The following is a 19,128-nucleotide window of genomic DNA, read 5'->3' as shown; positions in this document are numbered from 1 at the left end:
ACATCAGAGCGCCTGCACTTAGCTGTTGAAACCAGAAACTCTGAACATCTTCTTGGTCACTAGGCCTTGTGGTTAGGCTGGCTGAGCTCCTGCAGACCACCCATCCCCCCCACCCCTACACCCCCCCTCCACACACACACAGGTGGGAGACACTAGACAGCAAAGGGAGAGAAGCAGAGAAACACCAGTGTCATTAGGACATCAGATGCCACAGGTGCCTCTCGGGGTCTCCTGGGAAATCCCGGAGACACATCCTGTGGACAGAAGCAGCTTTGCTGTTAGGTTTCTTATTTTCTCATTCACTGAGCAAACGCTCCCTGTTGCTTACTCTCTCCGGCGTGGGCTGGGCACTGGGGGTTTGGGGATGCAGCAGACATGGGCGCTGGACTTGGGAACCTCAGTCCATCACCTAAAGCTTCCCGGGTCCTCAGCAGCCTACGGGTGCAAAAGGTCACATGAAGATGCCACCTAGTCCCCCAGCCCCAGGCCCACCTCCTTGCCCCAGAACTCCAGGCCATCTCACATACCCCCACCTGCCACCCCCACAAGATAGTTCTAGTTGTCCCTGGTGGAATTCTCCATGGGCTCAGACTGACCAGACTGCACTTGTTTCTGCTGGCCTCTGCCCTTCTCGTTGGGCTGTGGACCTCTCTCAGCTGGCTTCTGAGCCATCCAGCCTGCTGCTCCCGCCTCTGCTCCAGTCTGCCCCAGTTTGGTCCAGCCTCAGACGCTTACTGAGGACTCCAGCACCCAAGGCCCAGGCAGCTCCTGGGTCTGTGACAAAACGCTTTATGCTCGGTCAGGAGATCCCTACAGCAGAGGTGCTTAAGCCCTTCCACGATGCAGAAGTGGATGACACTGCTCCATCAGTTCAAAACCACACAATGACTCTCTCCCTTGGGTGCAGGGCACACCTCCCCAGGATGGTAGAAAGAATTAGGGTGGCTTCAGGTTCCAGCCACTGCCTCACATCTGGAATACTCCTTTGTGCTCAGGCCCTGTTGCTTGCTCCAGAATCCATGTTTTCCAGTGGTCATTTCTCTCTAGGACACCCTGCAGCTGCAGCCCCTGCCTGCACCTCAGCTCCCACCAGCCACCCCCAGCAGCAGGCAGCAGAAACCCCAGCTCTACTGGAGAATTCCTGTCGCACAGAGGAGGAAACTGAAGACAGGTAGGGCTGTCCCCAGGTCCATGGCCCTGGGACAGGCTGGAATAGACTTGGTCAGCAAATACTTACTGGCCTCCTCTCCGCTGGGGTGAGGGTACATCCCAACCCGCTAGGCTGGGCTCAGCTCTGGGGTTTTCTTTGGCCACTGGGATATGGGCATGACACGAGTCAAGGTCTTCAAAGTGCTTGTGTGAGTGAGTTTGCCCTCAAGCTCCTGGCGGGAGAGAAGTTCCCCTCTGATTGCTGCGGCCCCTTGAGCCTGGGCCCCAGAATAAACACAGGTGGAACAGACCGGAACCCAACCTGCAGCTGAAGCCAAGTGCCCGGCCCAGCCTACATTAGCTAAACCACAGTCAACCTGCTGGCCCGTGACCTGTGAGCACAAGAAGAAAGGCCTGTTGTCAGTCACTGAGTTCGAAGAACGATCGTTCAAGGCATCATCAGAGCGGTAGCTGTCTGGTACAAGTGCTCTTGGGGGCTCACTCTGCCCTCAGACCTGCCCCTTAGGTCTCAGATGGCTGCTGCAGGGCCAGGGGTCTTCCCACGGCCACATGGAGGGGCAGGAGGAGGGACAGCTTTTCTGTATCTATCTTCTCGTTTTTAATCAAAGAGTACAGCTTTCTCCAGAAGCCGTCTGCCCCATAGACGTTTGCTCCTGGCTAACGGGCAGAGCCATGTCACAGGCCTGTCACCCATGCCCTAACCAATTGCTGGCAAGAGGGATAGCAACACCGTGATTGGTTCGCATGGGGGGACAGCTCCTCCCTCCTTGCGGTAGGGAAGGGGCTCCATGAATCATAGGGGCACCCAGTGGTCAACCAAAATGAGGCTTCCATGAGCAAGACAGGAAGTGGGTGACGGCACTAGAGTGGAAACCCACAGGGTCGGCCACAGACTCCGACTGCTCCAGGAAGCCGCCGACCCAGGGCCGTTTTTTGTGAACCCGTGTGTCGACTGCACAAATGGTAAAGCAGCGCCGTGATTCCAGCTGGTCTGCTCTGAGTCTGCAACCTTCAGGCAGTGGTGAACAGCCAGATTTTTAGCAGCAGAACCATTTTTTAGAACAAAATTTTAGGCAGATATAAATCAGAAAGGCAGTCAAGCTCTGGTTCATGGAGAACATCTGTGTACTGGGTGCAGAGAGGATGGTGGGGGGCTCCATGCCCCATTTGCTTGGCCTCTCTTTCTATTCTCTCCCACCCAGGAGGCCTGAGATATTGTCAAAGACCCTGGGATTCTGCCAAAGTCAATTAGGAGTCATTGTACAGAGAGAACAGAACACATATTTATTGCGTATCTACTATGTTCTAAGTAATTGTACATACACGTGTGCCTTTAATCCAACAATATCTTTTATACTTATTGTAAAGCCAGTGGCCAAGGCCACCATCACAGCCACCCGGCCCATGCAGGTTCGCATTGGATTCGGACAGTCGGTAAAGAAACAACGGAGCCAAAAACTGATGGGCCATTGTTGGGCAGATAAAATATATTATGCTCACTTTGTTAAAGATGGCGCTGCCCACGTGGAGGCCGTCGCCCAGGTGATATTAATGTGTGTTGGGGTGGGCTGAAGGCAGGCAGGATCCTTGTAGCCTGGGGCTTGGTTTTAGGACTAAGCCTTTCCCACCCTTTGTGATGTGGGGTGGTGCAATCCCATCATGCCCCAGATAAGTGATTTTGTATTAGAGACTTCCCTATTTTGTATATTGGATTAAAGGTTTTGATTTCTACACTATAAAGTGGGGGCAGAACAGGAGCTTGCTCTTGGTTCCTGAGATTAGCATTAGAGAGAGGAGAGCAGAGAAAGGCCACATGGAGGAGGCCAGGAGAAGCAGCCAAGATGGTGGAGTGTTGAGTGAGAAGCCAGTTTGTGCAGAGTTTGTGCAGGGAGATGGAAGGAGATGGGGAACCGAGGTGAATAAGTCTGGTGAGGCCTCACCTGTGGTGGCGCAGTGGATAAAACGTTGACCTGGAAATGCTGAGGTCGCCGGTTCGAAACCCTAGGCTTGCCTGATCAAGGCACATATGGGAGTTGATGCTTCCTGCTCCTCCCCCCCTTCTCTCTCTCTGTCTCTGTCTCTCTCTTCTCTCTCTCTCTCCTTTCTAAAATAAATAAATAAAATAAAATTAAAAAAAAAAAAAAGCCTGACCTGTGGTGGTGCAGTGGATAAAGCGTCGACCTGGAAATGCTGAGGTCACCGGTTCGAAACCCTGGGCTTGCCTGGTCAAGGCACATATGGGAGTTGATGCTTCCAGCTCCCCCTCCCCCCCTCTATCCTCTCTAAAATGAATAATAAAAAAAAAATAAGTCTGGTGAGCTAGAAACCTTTTGTTGGGCAGATAAAATATATTATGCGGCCCTGGCCGGTTGGCTCAGCGGTAGAGCGTAGGCCTGGTGTGCGGGGGACCCGGGTTCGATTCCCGGCCAGGGCACATAGGAGAAGCGCCCATTTGCTTCTCTACCCCCTCCCTTCCTCTCTGTCTCTCTCTTCCCCTCCCACAGCAAAGGCTCCATTGGAGCAAAGATGGCCCGGGCACTGGGGATGGCTCCTTGGCCTCTGCCCCAGGTGCTAGAGTGGCTCTGGTCGCGGCAGAGCGACGCCCTGGAGGGGCAGAGCATCGCCCCCTGGTGGGCGTGCTGGGTGGATCCCGGTCGGGTGCATGCGGGAGTCTGTCTGACTGGACTGTCTCTTCCTGTTTCCAACTTCAGGGGGGAAAAAAAAAAAAAAATATATATATATATATATATATATATATATATATATATATATATATATATTATGCTCACTTTGTTAAAGATGACGCTGCCCACATGGAGGCCATTGCCCAGGTGATATTAATGTGTGTTGGGGGCAGGCGGTGGGCAGGCAGAATCCTTGTAGCCTGGGGCTTGGTTTTAGGACTAAGCCTTTCCCACCCTTTTTGATGTGGGGTGGTACAATCCAATCATGCCTCACAGAGGTGACTTTGTATTAGAGACTTCCCTATTTTGTATATTGGATTAAAGGTTATGGATCTACACTATAAAATGGGGGCAGAACAGGAGCTTGCTCTCTTGGTTCCTGAGATTATCATTAGAGGTGAGAGCAGAGCAGAGAGCAGAAGGAGGCCACGTGGAGTAGGCCAGGAGAAGCAGCCAAGATGGCGGAGTGCTGAGTGAGAAGAGAGTTTGTGCAGAGTTTGTACAGGGAGAAGGAAGGAGATGGGGAACAGAGGTGAATAAGGCTGGTGAGCTAGAAACCTTTGATTCTAGGAAACTCAGATAAGTCAGTAGCTTTGTGAGCACTGAATGTGAGTGGGTTTTGGAGCCCAGTGTGTGTTTTTACTTGCCTGCTGGGTGCAAGCTAGAATTAAAGCTAATGGCCCACCAGTTCTTGGCTCCATTGTTTCTTTACCGACTGTCCGAATCCAATGTGAACCTGCATGGGTTGGGTGGCTATGATGGTGGCCCTGGATACTGGCTGTAAAGCCAGTATCTAAGGCCAGGGCAACCATCACAGCAGCCTGGCCAGTACAGGTTCGCATTGCTCCCTCTGCTCTCTCATGCTAATCATCCCAGGAACCAAGAGAGCAAGCTCCCGCTCCGTCCCCATTTTATAGTGTAGAAATCCAAACCCTTAATCCAATATACAAAATAGGGAAGTCTCTAATACAAAGTCACTTTCTGAGGCATGATAGGATTGTACCATCCCACATCAAAAAGGGTGGGAAAGGCTTAGTCCTAAAACCAAGCCCCAGGCTACAAGGATTCTACCTGCCCACACAGACACACATTAATATCACCTGGGCAGCGCCGTCTTTAACAAAGTGAGCATAATATATTTTATCTGCCCAACACTGGCTTTACACCTTTGATTCTAGGAAACTCGGATAAGTCAGTAGCTTTGTGAGCACTGAATGTGAGTGGGTTTTGGAGCCCAGTGTGTGTTTTTACTTGCCCGCCAGGTGCAACCTAGGATTAAAGATGATGGCCTACCAGTTTTTGGCTCCATTGTTTCTTTACCGACTGTCCAAATCCAATGCGAACCTGCATGGACCAGGCGGCTGTGATGGTGGCCCTGGCCCTGGCTACTGGCTTTACAGCCATCATCTTTAATCCTAGCTTGCACCCGGCGGGCAAGTAAAAACACACACTGGGCTCCAAAATCCACTCACATTCAGTGTTCACAAAGCTACTGACTTATCTGAGTTTCCTAGAATCAAAGGTTTCTAGCTCACCAGACTTATTCACCTCTGTTCCCCATCTCCTTCCATCTCCCTGCACAAACTCTGCACAAACTGGCTTCTCACTCAGCACTCCGCCATCTTGACTGCTTCTCCAGGCCTCCTCCAAGTGGCCTTTCTCTGCTCTCCTCTCTGCTCTCTCCTCTAATGATAATCTCAGGAACCAAGAGAGCAAGTTCCCGTTTTGCCCCCATTTTATAGTGTAGAAATCAAAACCCTTAATCCAATATACAAAATAGGGAAGTCTCTGATACAAAGTCAGTTATCAGAGATATGATGAGATTGCACCACCCCACATCAAAAAGGGTGGGAAAGGCTTAGTCCTAAAACCAAGCCCCAGGCTACAAGGATCCTGCCTGCCCACAGCCCGCCCCCAACACACATTAATATCACCTGGGCGACAGCTTCTATGTGGGCAGCGCCATCTTTAACAAAGTGAGCATAATATATTTTATCTGCCCAACACTTATTTTAAAGAGAAGTGAAGTACATGCCTAAAGTCATATAGTAAGTGGTAAGGCCAAGATTGGAAACCAGGTGTCTGCCTCCAAAACCAGGTTCTGGTCTCAGACACAGAGCAGCTCCCCGTTCTGGACTCCAACACCAGCTGGGGGCTGGCTTCAGGACAATGGCCCAGGCTGCCAGGGAGCTGTTTGCAAAGAGCTATGTGGTAACTTTTGAAGAGGTGTGGGTTTGAGTTCCAGCTGTGACTTTAACTTGCTGTGTGGCCTTGGACAAGTTTCTTGACCTCTCTTGGTCTCTGTTTCCTCATCTGCAACACAAGATACTGAGTCCTCACCGCTCTGACATCCAAGGACCTAAATTTAGCCTACTCCAGGTGGCCTGGATTGACATCTGCTGGGTGAGTCCTCCCCATTGATGAAGCACTGAGGGCCCAGGCCTTCCAGGGAGGAAGTGAAACCGAGCTCTCTGCACCCTCCTCCACCCACGCACTGCCAGCACCTGACCTGGTTAAAACCCAGCCTGAGGGCCCACCAGTGACTCAACCCCTATCTGATTGTCAAAGTCAGTTCCTAGAAGTTGAAAGTCACTTCCTCTGCAGCCATCACTGCCACCTCCCACCATGAGGTGAGTTCTAATTCTGTTCCCTACCACAGAGCAGGAGCAAAGGCCAGGGCGCCCAGGGGGTTTCAGGGGGAAAGTCGGGGTCGGAAGTCTGAAGGCCGGGCAATGCCAGAAGGAAGGTTCAGGAAAACTGGATGTGTGAAGTGGGTGGGGCGGGGGCGGTGACAAGGCCTCAGCACTGCCACTGACCAGCTGGGTGATCTTGGGCACATTACACAATTTCTCTTTGCTTCGGTTTTATGTAAAATAAATGGGAAACCCCCCTTCCCAGTTTCACTCCTCAGAGGTAACCACTGCTAATGCTGTAGCAGGTGTCCTCCCAGACTCTCCTCTTTAAAGATGCAAATCCAGAAGAGAGAGACAGAAGTAAAGATGGAAATAGAGAGAGAGAAAGATGGGAACAGAATTGATGATCATAATAATGGGACCACGCTGTACTGGGAGGTGGTTTAGAGCAGGGTTTAGAATACAAGTGTGCTAGGAAAAATGGGGTTTGAAGCAATTTTAAATCCTTTTCAGTCCTGGCCAGTTGGCTCAGCGGTAGAGCATTGGTCTGGCATATGGATGTCCCAGGTTCAATTCCTGGTCAGGGCACAACGGACAAGCAATCATCTGCTTCTCCACCTGACCCCTTCTCTCTCTCTCTCTCTCTCTCTCTCTCTCTTTCTTTCTCTGTCTCTCATTCTTCCCCTCCCACAGCCCTGGCTCGATTGGCTCGAGCAAGTTGGCCCGGATGCTGAGGACGGCTCCATGACCTCTGCTTCAGGTGCTAGAATGGCTCTAGTTGCAATAGAACAACAGCCCCAGATGGGCAGAGCATCGCCCCCTAGTGGGCTTGCAGGGTGGATCTCAGCCGGGGTGCATGCAGGAGTCTGTCTCTCTGCTTCTCCTCCTCTCACTAAAATAAAATAAAAAAGTCCCTTTCACTGACCCCCAAAGAATATAAGCTCAACAGGAGCAGGAACATGGCCTGTCTTGCCATATCCCCAGCTCTGGAAGAGTATGTGACATGCAGAAGTGGCAGGAGGTACAGAAGCTACAGACGGGGCTGCTGCCCCATGACAAGGCTAGTCAGTAGCTAAGTGACAACAGGCATGGACTGCACCAGCACTACAGGCCGGGTACACACCTTCCAGCTATACAATGAGCATGTCAGCCACTTCACTTCCATCTTTCTCTCCAGTGTCTTATGACCCACACTACCCAAGTAATGCAGGGGAGGGCCTCCTGGGAAATGTAGTTTCCACTTAGTTAAGTTGACAGAATGCAAACCCACCCAGTACAGGTGATCGAGATCCCAACAGACTGTACTGTGACTGAGAGCAGGAGGCTGAGCACAATCTGGGGAAAGTCAGGGAACGTGAACTGCTTCTGACCCCCCACATTCTGCAGCCCAGGAGGCTCAGTCTAAGTGCCAGAGGCGATGCTGACCTGGTGCAGCAGCTGTGGGTGCTCCCCAGGCTTTAGCCTCAACAACAATATGCTTATCTTTCCCAACTAGTCTGATCCAGCTTGAGCTACCAAGACTCCCTGTTTGATCATCCCCCAAAAGGAACGTCAGCTTCTCTTCCTGCTGGGACCCCGTTTGGGGCACACCCCTTGACACTAGGATTGGGTCTCATTTCAGCCAATGAAGGTAGCAAATGCAAACCAGCCAGTACCAGCTCCAAATGATCTGATCAGTGGCATCAGTTTCAGTAGCTCAGAAAAATCCCGCTGATCCAGCACAGCCTGAGCGGGCCAACCTGGGGAGCTGTGGGCAGACAGTCAGGGGCAGGGACGGTCAGGGAGCCTCAGCCAACGGCCAACGGGCTGTGGCTCGAGCCAGTCCAAACCTGCTTGCTGATCCATCCATCCAGCTTTCTCTGGTCATAGTGAGCTTTTCAAGTGTACTGGGGGTTCTGTACATTTTTGCTTGGGAAAAAAAGTGTTTGGAAACCATTGGATGAAATGATTATGGTGCGAAGAGTTAAGGAAAAGCAGGGTTGACCTCTGAACAATGTTTTTTTATTATTAATTTGTAGGGCTTTTGTTTTCTTTTAAATTTTTAATTTTTTAGAGACTTTAATTTTCTGTGCAGTTCGAGGTTTAAAAAGGAGCAAAAAGTACCCATAATTTTTATGTAATTCCCCATTTCCTCTGTAATTAACATCTTGTGTTACTGTGGTACATTTGTTACAATCGATGAGCCAATACTGATACTGTACTACCGTCAACTATAGTCCGTAGTTTAATTAGGGTTCATTCTATGTGTTGTACATTCTGTGGGTTTTAGCAGATGTTTAATAACGTGTACCCACCATTATAAGATCATGCAGGATAGTGTCACTGCCCTAAACATCCTGTGTTCTGCGTGTTCATGGCTCCCTCCCTTCTCCCACCCTATCCCCTGACAACCACCAATCTTTTAACTGTCTCCATAGTTTTGCCTTTTCCAGAATGTCATGTAGTTGGAATCATATACTATGTTGCCTTTTCAGACTGGCTTCTGTCACTTAGCAAAATGCATTTAAGTTTCCTTCATTTCTTTTCATGGCTGAATAGTTTGTTTTTTGTAGTAGAACACATAATATTAAAAACTGCCATGTTAAACATTTTTAACCATAATTTTGGTGGTCTTAAGTATATTCACATTGTAGTGCAGCCATCACCAGTGTTCCTCTTCATTTTTCTGAACTGAAACTCCGTAGCCATTAAACTGTATCATTCCTATAAACCCATTTATTTTTATCTCCAAATGACAGTCCATTATCTGGAGCTATCATAGTTTGTTTATCCATTCACCTACTGAAGAACATCTTAATTGCCTCCAAGTTTTGGCAATTATGAATAAAACCACTATAAACATTTATGTGCTGGTTTTTGTGTAGACCTCAGTTCTCTCTGTCTGTCTGTCTCTGTCTCTCTGTCTCTGTCTGTCTCTCTCTATCTCTCTCCCTCTCTTTATTCAGTGAAAGGAGGGGAGACAGAGAGACAGACTCTCACATGAGCCCTGACCAGGACCCACCCAACAAATCCACTAGGAGTCAATGCTCTGCCCGTCTGGGGCATTGCTCTGTTGCTTAGCAAGCAAGCTCTTCTTAGCACCTGAGGTGGAAGCCATGGAGCCATACTCAGTGCCTGGGGCCAACTTGCTTCAATTGAGCCTTGGCTACAGGACGGGAAGAGAAAGAGATAGAGAGAGAGAAGTGAAAGGGAGAGGGGTGGAGAAGCAGATGCGCACTTCTCCTGTGTGCCCTGACTGGGAATCGTACCTGGGACATCCACATGCTGGGACAACATTCTACCACTAAGCAAACTGGCCAGGGCCAGACATCAGTTCTCAATTCATTTGGATAAATGCCAAGGAGTGTGATTGCTGGACCTCTTGTCGAACTGTATTCCATCAACATTATCAAGCACCTGAAGTGCAGCAAAATCAGATTCCCAATGCCTTACATGTCTTAATCAATTGCTATAATAACCCTGAAAATAGATGCTGTTACCCCCAATTTACAGATGAGCAAACTGAGTCTCAAGGAAATGAAACAACTTGCCCTAGGGCACATATCTGTGAAGTGTCCGAGCCAGGACACCAATCCAAGCTTTCAGGTTTAGAGAAATGTGCAAGACTCCGGGAAAAGGCCAAAGTGGTTATTTTCCATTTTCTTTTTCATTCAGTTCCTTTTCTCCTTTTGACAGAATAAGCACACTTGTTTCTGGATCTGCTTGTTGCCAGAGGAGTGTCCTTTTCTTCCCAGTTACTCTCTGTGTAATTGGAATAGCTCTCGGACTCAGGAGCCAATGATCTACCTTGGTTAATATAGCCCCCCATGCCCTACACACACACACACACACACACACACACACACACTCTCTCTCTCTCTCTCTCTCTCTCTCTCTCTCTCTCTCTCTCTCCTGTGAATCTCCTTCCCCACATAACAACAGCTCTGAACTCCCTTGGAAGCAACAACTCCTGGTTGTGGGGAAACAGACATCTTTAAGCGGATGAATTTCTTTCTCTGAAGGGACCTTTCTCCCCTGGGTGTCCCATAATGGCAGAGTCCCTGGGGAGACCAGGAGGGGAGTCAGGCATGTAGGAAGATGGTGCAGGCAGCAACCTCTGCGGGTGGCTTTCACTACGGTCAGTGGAGGAGGAGGGCAGCAATGCCAAGTTCATGGGGTCAAGTTGCTCTGGAGCCAAAGGAGAACTCAACCAGAAAAAGGCCTGGGCGCACCCATGCCCGTGCTTAGCTTCTGGGCCCAGTTGGTACCTCCCGCATGGCCTCCCTTCCTTCCCCACCCCCTGCCATTCCCTCCATCCCCAAGCCTCCTTAAGTACCAATAATGGAAGTGCTTACTAGGCCCCGCAACATTTCACCCTTATCTTTTATTTATAGCTGACAAAGCTCCAAGCAGGAAAAATATAATCACACTTTAAATAATGGAAGCTGTAGGTATTAGAGCTACACGGGCAGTTACCAGGGGTGCGGGGATGTCTCCCTGCAGACCTGAACGGGGCGCATGCCGACTGCATTTTTAATTTTTAAAACATATTTCTTCCCAAATTATTCCGTGTTACAGAGGAGCCACATTTATGGAGGTGATAAATTACTGTAATAAAGTGCCTCTTCCTCAAATATATAGGACTCAGCCGCGCTGAGCACAGCCCAGCAGAGGCGGCCCCGGGAGGGCAGCGAGAAGTCCCGCTGCCTCGCTCCTTGCTTTAATTATTTGGCCGAGGTGTCCTACATTTTTAATACAGTCACAAGTTTTCTGTAAGCAAAGAATTCGACCCGGCCACTAATTTGTATTTGTGTGTGCCAGTGTGTGTGAGTTCCTGGGTGTGTACCCGTGGGTGCCACGCCATGCATGGGTGCAAATGAACATGTAACGTGCATGTGTGCTCCTCGGGCTGTGAATGTGGACGCATGTGGATGCCTGTTCACATGTGTAAGCGTGCCTATGTGTGGCAGCCTGTGGATGCCCAGAGGCATGTGCATGTGTGTGAGCAAATCCCTGAGTGTGCATGGGTGTATTTGCACACTTGTGTGGGTGCATATGCATTGGCCAAACATACATTTTTGTGTAGACACATGCAAACATGGCACGCATGGACCCATGCACAGGTTTGGTGATGCGTTCAGGCGTGTTTTTCTATGCTGATCTGCCTTCTCCTCCCAGGCCCTCCTCTGCATCTGAGTCCTTTCTTCTGCATTAAACAGACTCGCCTCCTGCCCTCCCTTCCCCTCAAACAGTAAAGCATGGAGGCTGAACCGCAGGCTCTCAGGCCGCCCTGCCCGGATCCCAACCTCTTGTTCCCTGTACTGCCTTGGGCGAGCCTCTCGGTACTTCAGTTTTCCCATCTGTGAAATAGAGTTCAGGTTAAGAGCATCTAGCTCAGAGGGCTGCTGGGAAGGTGAAAGGGTTTCATGTGCGTAAAGCAGTTCATGTGTTGTGAGCACAAGTGTTAACTATTGTTCTTCCTTCCTGCTTCCTTGGAAAGTTACATGCAGGAGGAAGCCAAGGGTGGGGGCCATGACGAGGAAGTGGATTAGCTCAGCCCTTCGCTCCCCTTGCCCTAGGTCACCTGGTGGGGCAGGGGCTCAGCAGTGCCCCTCAAGAGTCCATGTCCAGTGACACAACGTCGGGGGCTCTTGAGGGCAATGCCATGCCCACTCCTCTCACACACAAGGTCTGGCAGAGCAGGCACCATGAACATTGACTGTTCGGGCAAACTCATGAACAGAGAGGTGAACAAGGGGGCTGGGGTGGGTGATGGGCGCAGATGCGTGATGGGCGCAGGAGGGTGATGGGCGCAGCTGCGTGATGGGTGCAGGAGGGTGATGGACACAGGAGGGTGATGGGCGCAGGTGGGTGATGGGTGCAGGTGGGTGATGGGCGCAGGAGGGTGATGGGCACAGATGCGTGATGGGCGCAGGAGGGTGATGGGCGCAGGTGGGTGATGGGCGCAGGAGGGTGATGGGCGCAGGTGGGTGATGGACGCAGGAGGGTGATGGGCGCAGGAGGGTGATGGGCGCAGGTGGGTGATGGGCGCAGGAGGGTGATGGGCGCAGGAGGGTGATGGGCGCAGGAGGGTGATGGGCGTAGGTGGGTGATGGGCGCAGGTGGGTGATGGGCGCAGGAGGGTGATGGGCGCAGATGCGTGATGGGCGCAGGAGGGTGATGGACGCAGGAGGGTGATGGGCGCAGGAGGGTGATGGGCGCAGGTGGGTGATGGGCGCAGGAGGGTGATGGGCGCAGGTGGGTGATGGGCGCAGGAGGGTGATGGGCGCAGGAGGGTGATGGGCGCAGGAGGGTGATGGGCGCAGGTGGGTGATGGGCGCAGGAGGGTGATGGGCGCAGGAGGGTGATGGGCGCGGTGGGTGATGGGCGCAGGAGGGTGATGGGCGCAGGAGGGTGATGGGCGCAGGTGGGTGATGGGCGCAGGTGGGTGATGGACGCAGGAGGGTGATGGACGCAGGAGGGTGATGGGCGCAGGAGGGTGATGGACGCAGGTGGGTGATGGGCGCAGGTGGGTGATGGGCGCAGGTGGGTGATGGGCGCAGGTCTCTCTCTCTTTATTCAGTGAAAGGAGGGGAGGCAGAGAGACAGACTCCCACATGAGCCCTGACCGGGACCCACCCGGCGCAGGAGGGTGATGCGTGCAGGAGGGTGATCTCAGGAAGCAGGCGTGGGGGAGTAAGGAAAGTGTGACTGGTTACCCAGTGGGTCCCTGGGGCTCACTCCCACCAGGGATCCACTGAGCGACTGTGTGAAATGTGCATGGAGCAGTCCATTCCCCCCCCCGGCTGCCCCCCCCCCCGCAATGGCCACCATCCCCCGCTGGGTGAGGGCTTTCCCCGGGGGTATTTTCAGTTTTGGCATTTCTGGGCGTCCTGTGAGAAGTTGGACTGATTCCTCTGGTTCCATGGAAAGTTCCGGGCAGGGAAGTGGAGAGGTGGGAGCTGGGGTAGGAAGATGCCCTCTGAGCTGGGACAGTCACTGCCCAGCAGGGAACCTTGCTGGTGGACTGAGGGGACATGGCAGTGCATGAGCCACCCTCTGCTGAAGGTACGTGTTGCATGTATGAACTCACAGACGGATGTTAGAGTGGACAGACACATGGATGGACATGTGGAGGTCAGGGCGCTCTGTCTGGCTGGGGAGGACAGAAGCTGGTCAGTGGGGTGACTCTGAGGCCCACTTGTTCCCTGCGGGACTAGTAGAGGCCCGTGGGCTGTCAAAGCTTGGGCAGGACGGGAGGCAGCAAGGCCATTCTAGGGCCCTGCCAAGTGTTTCCCAGCCCATGGACTGATGGCGGGGACAAAGGCCAGAGCTTCTGACTGAGGCTCCTGTGTCCTGCCCCTGCCCCCACCCCTGCTGCTCACAGACACTCTCCAGCAGGACTGAAGCTGCCTCTGTGAGGCTGAATGGAACCCACGAGGAAAAACAAAATCAAGGAGCCTCCTCTGTACTCCTCCTGGCCACACCCCCCAGACCACAAAGTGCTGGCTCCGCCTCCTTCCACACAGCATGCTCCTGCCTCCTTGATTTCCCTCTGCCTGCAATGCCCTTCCAATGCCTCAGCCCAGAGGCTCCTCCCGGAATTTTGGGGGGCTGTGCTCCAGCGCCCTCTCCAGCACCAAGGCCGCGGGTCCAAAGGGATCCCTCCCTCCTCTGTGCTCCCTGGGGGCTTACCTGGGACCTTAAACGTCACACCTCTCAGCATCCATCAGGGGTTCTAGCAGTGCATATGCTGACACCTCTGTCCCCACCATCACCGGGCTCCTCAAGAACAAAGACCATGTCTGTGTCCCAGCTGCATCTCCTGTGCCCAACCAGGGCCTCATTTTCTCATCTGGAACACGGGGGTGATGATAGCACAGGCCTTACCATGTCGTGAGGATGAGCTGACTTAATGCGTAAATTGCTGTACTTTGAACAGTGCCTGGCATGAGGTAAACACTAGGCAAGTATTAGCCATTATTGTTATCAACGTGGTTCAGAATGGACTTCCTGCCATGTGCCAGCCGCTGCGGAGTGCCCACAACTGCTCTGCGTCGCCCCATTTTGGAAGATGGAAGGATCACACAGTAAGGTAGTGTCAGACCTGGGATTGGACCCATGTCTCCCAGTTCTGACACCAGAGATCCTAGTTCTGCTGCTGGGCAGGGCTGGGAACCATTCCTCACCCCGAGGGCTTTCAGCCATGACTCAGAGAATGACTTGGCCCTCCGAAGGGGCCCGGGCCCAGGGGCAGCTGTGGGTGGGGGTGTCCAGGGATCACTACTAAAATAAGTAGCAGCTTCCTCAGAAATGCCTCTCTGTGGTTGTGCAGAGGAAGGAAGTGGAGGCCCGGAAACGGGAGGGGGCCAAGGGTGAGAGGGCTGAAACTGCTGCCAGCATCTCAGACACCAAGCTGGGCAGCCCCCACCCACCCAGACACAACAGCAGGCCCCAGGCAGGGGTCTGGGCAGTTCACGCCAAGCTCTTCCAGGCCACACCTGACCTGGCTCCTTTGCCTCCCCAAAAACACCCCACTGTGCAACCACAGCTGGCCCTTTGTCTGGAGTGCTCTCCCCCACTTTCCCCTTTTATGCCCAACACCATTGTCACCAACATCACCTCTTCTGGGAAGCCTTCCCTGATCACCCCCTAGACACACACACACACACACACACACACACACACGGCCAGGATCAGGTGCACACAGACTCATTTCATAAATTGTCGCATTCATTGTGGCAGCTGGCACTCATCGAGTGCTTCATGTTTACAGAGTGCCAGGTGCTCTACATGGATAATTTCACTGAATTCTTATAAAAGCATGATGTCGTGGTTCCACCAATAACTGCATTTTACAGATGAGTAAGCCATGTCAGAGAAGATAGCCAACTTCTTCCAGGTCACACCATCAGAAAATGGCCGAGTCTGAGCCCACAGATGACTTATTGGACCAGGGGCTGTCCTCTTGGACTAGGATATGAATTGTGTCCTTGGAGTTGCAACACCCCAACGATGTTGCACTGAGTGCTAATATCGCTCACCTTTCAGCCTTGCTCTTGCCTACACTCTGGAGTAGCTGGGAGCTATGGGGTGCTCTAAGGGGAGAGAAGAAGCTAGGTTGTAAAGAGGAAGCATTTCTGTAAACTGATAAACTGAGTGAAGAAATTTCAGAGGTATGTCCAAGCCTTCCCCACTGTGTTGGATTTTCTTTTGTCCTACTTGGGTGTTTTGTTTATAAATCTGCCCCCTTAACCTAACCAACCATCCCTGTCAACTTGAAAGCCTCTTGGGCGGAGAGCAAGCTCTGGTTTCTCGTTATACTAGGGACTGCTTGGTATATCGGAGGCCAGGACAGATTTGTTGAATGAATGAATGAATGAATGAATGAATGAATGAATGAATGATTTCAGCTTAAGAATTCTCAGTCTCCCAGCTTGTCAGCCTGTAGAGCTGCTGAGCATGGCTGGCCATTCAAACAGAGTCTAGGTGAGGTCCATGTCTGGCCAGGAGGCCCAGGACCCCTCCTGCCACTCTGCACTGCACAGAGGCATACTCTAGCCCCACAGGCCTGAGCCCTGAGCCCCCAGTAGGGCCCACAGCCACCATTCATGGCCTTTCGAGTCCCCCAAGCAGGAGGCCTCCTTTCTGCAGCTGTGGCAGGTCAAAGCATTCACCAGAGAAGGAGGAAGTGAAAGTACCCTGTGGGTGAGTCATCAAGGGTCCTGGGAGGGGACTGGGCCCTGGAGAAGCATGGGGGGGGGGAGACACCAGCGTGAGGAGCCTTCCCAGGGGACTACCTGAGAGGACACCTGAATGGGGAGGGCTTGGAATCACCTCCTGGCCTCCCCCCAGACAGAGGTCTTCAAATTAGAGAAAATAATATGTGGGAGACACCCGACAGAGACAGACAAGGACATCACAGAAGCCACTGTCCCTGCTCAGGGCAGGGCTCTGACACCATGGAGGTTGCCTGGCTATAATGAGGGCTGACAGCAAGTGAGGCCGTGTTGTACAGTGGTCAGAGGTGAGCTCTGGATTTGAACTTCCTGCCGTGGAGCCTTGGCTTTACGCCTCACTAGCTGCAAGACCTCGGCAATGGCTTCCCCTCTCCAGACGCCTGACTTCCTCTTCTGTGAAGCAGGGGAATGCCGCCTGGCTTGCAGGATTAGTGGGACCCCATTCAACACATTAGCATGTGAAAAGTACACAGAAGAGGACCTGGTCCAAGGAAAGCCCTGTAAACCAGGGGTCCCCAAACTTTTTACACAGGGGGCCAGTTCACTGTCCCTCAGACGTTGGAGGGCCGGACTATAAAAAAAAACTATGAACAAATTCCTATGCACACTGCACATATCTTATTTTAAAGTAAAAAAACGGGAACAAATACAATATTTAAAATAAAGAACAAGTAAATTTAAATCAACAAACTGACCAATATTTCAATGGGAACTATGCTCCTTTCACTGACCACCAATGAAAGAGGTGCCCTTCCAGAAGAGCGGAGGGGGCGGGATAAATGGCCTCAGGGGGCCGCATGTGGCCCGCGGGCCATAGTTTGGGGACCCCTGCTGTAAACGGTGCCTGTCGTACCAGGCAGCATCTCCAAGCGCGCTGGGTGTCAAACACCGGGGAGGCAGCACAGGGACTGGTTACTCCAGGATAGAAGACTGAGAAAACAAGTGAGGTGAGGGGCGCCATCACCCAGAGATCGGCCACAGCAGGACGCTGGGGGCACAACAGGCCTGGAGGCTGTCAGGAGGAGGTGGCTCAGCAGAGCGGAACTCTGCCAAGAGAAGAGAGGATCCACAGGGCAGTGGGGGTGGTCACGTGGGTCACAGAGGGCGAGGGGAGTCTGGGGGCAGGCAGAGAGTGAGGGGTGCGGGACTTCAACCATACTTCCTTCCCAGCACCATCATCTTTGCTGACTCGTTTCACCTCTGCCAGCCTCAAGCTCCTCGCTTGTAAAACCAAAATCAAAGTAACACCTAATGGTAACAAACAGGCAGCTTTCAGTTCCCACTCCAGCCCTGCAAAGCAGGTGCTGCCGTCACCGTTACACCCATTGTACAGACGCGGAAACTGAGGCGCAGAATGATCCAGTCACACAACTGGTAAGTGGCAGGGCAGATGTGAACCAGGCTGCCGGGCTCATCACCCTCACATCAGGCTCCCCGAGTTGACCAACAACCGACCTCCCCCAGTCAGAGCCTCTCTCCTCAGAACCTTACCCCAGACCTCCCGCCCAGACTGATAATCAGCAGCTGCTCCCAACTGCACCCGACACCGGACTTAACACTTTCTCCCCTGGCTCGGGGTCCCTGGAGTCACACTGACCTGGGTGTGAGCCCTGGCCCGGCCACTGCCCAGCTGTGGGGCCTGGGAGAGGCCCCTTTCCTTCCACACGCCTCGGTTTCCTCGACACCAGCCCAGGAAGCTTTGTCCTGATTTTGCTGGGCTGTGGTGGGGACAGCATGAAGCCACACTCAGGGAGCCTGTGTCAGTGGGAAAAGTGCGTGCGTGTGTGTGTGTGTGTGTGTGTGAGTGAGTGTGTGTGCTGTCCATTCAACTCTTATCAAAGGTTAATCATATCCATAGTCCTGGGATCGGGGCCAAGCATTTCTTTGCTGTTCCCAAGTCCAGCCCCTGCAGAGTGCATCACGGGAGAGTGTGCCGGGCATTGTTCGTCTCCTTTCCTAGGTGACTGCCCTTCGCCTGCAGACCGCTTTTCCCAGGCTCCTCTGCTCACCAGCGTCCTGCTAGGTTGGGCCAAGGGGAAACTCTGGCAGAGAGATTAGAGAGTGGGAGGAGGGGAGGAGCCAGGATATTTCTCTCTCTCTGCTTAGTGGGGAGGGGGCTGTCATTTTCCCAGCACTAGCTGCTGTCTTTTGTGTCTTTAGCTCCTACAAAAACACCCACTCCCCTGTGGCTCCATCCTTAAGGTGGCTTCTACCATGATTTGATATCCCTCCCCAAGACAGTCTCCCCACCTCCACCATTGTCTCTCCAGCCTGGGGATGGTGGCAGCTCCTGACGTAGCCCACGGACCAATTCCTGGCATTAAACGTCCTCTGTTTGAAATACTTGGCCCTGGCCGGTTGGCTCAGTGGTGGAGCGTCGGCCTGGCGTGCAGGGGTCCCGGGTTCGATTCCTGGCCAGGGCACACAGGAGAGGTGCCCATCTGCCTCTCCACCCCTCCCCCTCTCCTTCCTCTCTGTCTCTCTCTTCCCCTCCCGCAGCGAGGTTCCATTGGAGCAAGGATGGCCCGGGCGCTGGGGATGGCTCCTTGGCCTCTGCCCTAGGCGCTGGAGTGGCTCTGGTCGCAACAGAGCGACCCCCCAGAGGGGCAGAGCATCGCCCCCTGGTGGGTAGAGCGTCGCCCCTGGTGGGCGTGCCGGGTGGATCCCGGTCGGGTGCATGCAGGATTCTGTCTGACTGTCTCTCCCCATTTCCAGCTTCAGAAAAAAAAAAAAATTGTTAGAGACGCTTTGTTTTCCTGACTGGCCCTGGCTCCTTCCCCTTGAATGTTCTCTCCCTTCTCCATGCCCAGAGCCTGGAGGGTTGGGGACAGTCCCTGAGAGCATGCCACATGGGGCCTGGATGGAGCTGTAGCTTCCACCACCTCTTTGCAGTGAGGCTGCTCCAGGACAAAGCTTTCCCAA

This window comes from Saccopteryx bilineata, chromosome 2 (genome assembly GCF_036850765.1).
Source record: "Saccopteryx bilineata isolate mSacBil1 chromosome 2, mSacBil1_pri_phased_curated, whole genome shotgun sequence".
Classification (NCBI taxonomy): Eukaryota; Metazoa; Chordata; class Mammalia; order Chiroptera; family Emballonuridae; genus Saccopteryx; species Saccopteryx bilineata.
This window is presented reverse-complemented; position numbering follows the sequence as displayed.